The sequence below is a fragment of the Rhinoraja longicauda genome, chromosome 21 (genome assembly GCF_053455715.1).
Source record: "Rhinoraja longicauda isolate Sanriku21f chromosome 21, sRhiLon1.1, whole genome shotgun sequence".
Taxonomy (NCBI): domain Eukaryota; kingdom Metazoa; phylum Chordata; class Chondrichthyes; order Rajiformes; family Arhynchobatidae; genus Rhinoraja; species Rhinoraja longicauda.
In genome coordinates, this window is record NC_135973.1 from 15,792,652 (window position 1) to 15,797,071 (window position 4,420).

Sequence of the window (4,420 nt, forward strand, 5' to 3'; positions counted from 1 at the left end):
GGAATTCTGTATCTCTTGTTTAGATTCTGTATCTCTCTCTCTCTCTCGCTCTCAATGTTGTTTTCATTTTATGGCAGAAATTTCTCTCTTGGGTCAGATTTTGAAATTTCTTATACCTGTGTGTCTGCTTCACCTTGATAATATAGCTTCTGTTTCACCTTCAGTTCATATTTTGTTTCAGCTTAAATCATTTTTATATGTCTTTTACAGTTTGGACATTTTACCTCAGAGTCTGTATTTTTGACCTGTCTTTCAGTGCCCATTATTACTGAGCCATTTCAAGCCATTTTGGAAGAATAGAAACATAGAATACCATTCACATTTTGAATGGTTCAGCAAAAAAAAAATGCTTTGTCTTATAATCATTAATGATATAAATAACAATTCTCACTGATCATTTCGCTCCATTGGCATATCTCCCTCATCTGTGCAAATTCTGCAGTCCTACAATCCTCAGTATTCCCCCAGTTCTGGCCTGTTGAATATCCCATCTCCCTTCAAACCAGTATTGATAACCATGATCTTTTATCATGTACATAGACACAAAATGCAGGACTAACTCAGCAGGACAGGCAGCATCGCTGGGAGAGAAGGAATGGGTTGGACGTTTCAGGTCAACTCGAGACCTCTCGACACAAAACGTCACCCATTACTTCTCTCCGGATGCTGTCTGACCTAATGTGTTACTCCAGCATTTTGTGTCTATCTTCGTGTGTAAACCAGCATCTGCAGTTCCTTCCCACACATTATTATCATGTAACCTGGTACACTCGTTGCAAAGCTAAGTCACTAAGAGTGGGTAATTTTTGGATGTGATAATTTGAGAAGCTCAGGTGAGTGGATCCTAATCCGGTCCAGATTCGACAACCGCCCTCTCTCCTCCTGTTCCTACTGAGGCAGCCCGAGATGAACCAGAGTCAGTTGCAGGGCAATGCAAACGGTGTGGGCTGACGTTGGATTTGGACTTGCTGGAGTTGGGGGATGCAGAGTGAAACCGGTTTCCATGAATCCTGTTCACAGGGGGAGTAGTTCCCAGACCTTATGCTACCCTGAGTAAATATCAGGGAGCAGATGGAGAATCAAACTCAGCCTAGTGTTCAACCTTAAAAAATCTTGTACTTAATATAATTGTATTTATGTATTTATTTGTTTTTGCATTTATTGCATATATGTTTGTACGCACCGTCAGGATTGGCTATTTTTTAATTTCGTTGTACTCGTTGCAATGACAATAAATGAATATTATTATTATTATTAATTGATGGGACAGTTCTGGGGCACCTGTCAGTGAATAGGCCACAGCTGCAGCTTGCCTCTCTTTGTTCAAACCCTCTCTTTCTCTGCCTCCTGCAATCTCATGCAGGCATACATCATGGTAGCAGGCCATTCAGCGCTTCCCCCCAACTCTCCTGCCGAGCCCACACCAACCATCACCCACCCATTTATACTCATCTTACATTAACCTCCACACATTTTCATCAACCTCTCCAAATCCTATCACTCACTTACATGGGACAGTCTGCAGTGGTCGATTAACCTACCAACCTACATGTCCTTGGGATGTGCCAGGAGATCAGAGCACCGCAAAGAAACCCAAATGATCACAATGAGAATGTTCAAGCTCAACATAGACATCATCTAGGGTCAGGATTAGACCATGTTGCTGGAATGGTGAGGCAGCAGTACTGCTAGCCGCATGACCATGCCACCTGCATTTCTTCCACCTACCACAATCTTCCCCCTCTCCCTCCACTCTCTTCCTGCTCGCTCTTCTTTTCCTTCCTTTCTCCCTCCATTTTCCCTCCGTTATCTCCTCCATGTTCCCTCCACTGTCCCTCCACCCAGTACATCTTTCTCTCCCTGTCCTCTCAGGGTCCTGTTGCCCAACAGGTTCACCTGGCAGCAGCAGTTGGAGCTGAAGGGTGCGGGCTGCCAGCTGAACCCCCCATTTCCCTTGGTCCATGTTGCAGAACCCAGCAGCTGATGCAGCTGATGCAGGTAATGCAGCTGATGCATGCACCATTGCAGCCTTCGTGCCTCATCGCCACCGTGCATTTTGGGAACGTCTCTCGCAAATATGCGGCAGGTCAACATCTGTGGTAAGTTACCTTTTTAACTTACATTTTTAAGCTGTGTTGTTTTTGACATCAATTTGCACAATTAACAGGCTAAAAATTCAATTGTTTTCCTTTGCATTAATTATGGGGTTTCGTGCTGATACTTTAACAACACTTGTATGAAACTGCTAATATGTGTGTACAAAGGCTAGCTGTTGCCCATGTTCGGGTAACATAGAATTGCAGGTACAGCAAGTCATTGGAGAGCTAAACGGAACGCATTTAGGCTTTCATTGAAATGGAAATGGAATGAAACGTAAGGAAGGGATACTACATTTACACAGGGCCGTGATGAAACAGGCCCTGGAGTACAACATTTTATTCCAGAATCAATAAGATGGTAGAACGTTTGGCCCTGAATGAGGTGTCTAGAACCTATAGGTCAAAGACTTTACACGGGGGGCTGAGACCAAGTGATACTACTTCATTGCAAGAGTGATAAACCGTTTGAGTTCTTCAACTAGATTGCTGATAGGCTCAGTCATAGGTCATTGAGGTCATGCAAGGCAGAGATCAAGAGGTTTCTGTATTCTAAGAGAATCAAGGGATATGGGGACAGTGCTAGAAATGACATTGAGGGAGGAAGATTAGCCATGATCTTGATCAATGGCAGGACAGGAGAGAGGAGCAAATAGTTGACTCGTGGAGCTGTGGAGTACTTCAGCACAAAGCGGGGCCTTTCAGCGCACCATATCCATGCTTAACCTTTTTGACCATCAACATTGCTTCTATTCGCCTACATTTGGTCCATATCCTTCTGTACCCTGCCCATATGTCTAAATGCTTCTTAAAGGTAATAATTGTTTGTGATTTCACTACCTCCTCTGCAGCAAGTTCCAGATACAAAACTCTTGGTGGTATAAACAGACCCTCCTATTTCCCTCTATATGTTCATCCTTTCACTTTAGACTCACGCCGGCTTGATTTTTGATACCTGAAAATTCCATCACTTAGAATGTTGAATAATGATCTCCTGGCTGAAGTAAGGCTATCAGCCTATAGTTACCTGGCTTTACGTCCTGCCATGCCTGCACTCCTATTCCTATGTCTGTTGGTATAATGACTGTGGAGTTATCAGTCTCCGGCAACTGAGGGAAAAAAAGATTTGGGAAAGGCTGGGTATGTTTAGTTATGTCTCCTGATCCAGATGGCTTGTATCTTCAGTTGCTTAGGAAAATGGGGTGGAGAGAGTAGAAGAGCTTGTCACGGTCTCCAATCCTCCCTACACATGTGAAAAGTGCCTGAGCATTGGGAGATGGTAAAAAGTTAGTTCTTTGGCCGAAGTACTGGTAGTTAGGGTCAGACAGGAGTAAGGATGATCCAGCTAAGCTAAGGCAGGCACGACAGTAAGGACGTAGAGTCGTTTGGAAGTAGCCTTGACGGGTTTGAGTTAATAAAGGAGAGCCTGGACTGGATTGATAAAAAGTAGATCATGATTGAGTAGCCTAATTATTTTTTTGATGATAGAACATTAATGGGGTGGTGAAGTGGAAAGAGCTAATTGTAGTGATTTAAAGAAGCCTATGGAAATGTAGACAGTAACTAGAAGTTGTAGCATGAAGTGTATTTTTGTGATTGGGGGGGTTGGGAGGGGACAGAGAAGATTGTTAGTGAATTGTTTCTGTTCAGGTTCAGTGCTGGATCATGGACATGATTTGGATTGGGTGAGGGCATCCATGGAAATTGATTTGATACTCGTGAATACAGAGTACATTCAATATTTGCCGTTGATACTACACGAGTTGCACTTGGGAGTCATGCAACTGTGACCAGGGTTATCACCCGGTTCTTCCGTTGACTTCACTCGGGTGCCTGATCTGCGGGTTTGTATGTTAAGTGAGTCTGGGTAGATTCTACGATCGGGTGTAGGGTATAATTCTAGTGACGAGCGGTCTGTAGGTTTGGAGATCTGTAGAGTCCTGACCTGTTCCAGTGCTAGTTGCTAGAGTCCGAAAGTAGTCAACTGACCGTAACAGGATCGAGACAGGCTGGGCTGAATGGGCAGATATGTGGCAGATGACATTGATTCAAGTCAAGGAGGTGAGGTGATGTGTCTTGTGGACAGGGATAGGAGAAGAAGTGATTGAGGCATGTTATGTGCATTGATGTGAGCAGTGAGCTAAGGGATCTGGATGTGATGCATGTGTCTTTGGTAGGTGGAAGATATATTGAGCGAGATATAGTATGCATTAGTGTGGACAGGATATAAGGGGTTCTGGAATCTTGTGCATGATCTTTGTAGGTGGATTTAGCTGAGTTCGTAAAGCTCTGATATCACAAATGCTGGAGTAACTTCAGTAGCA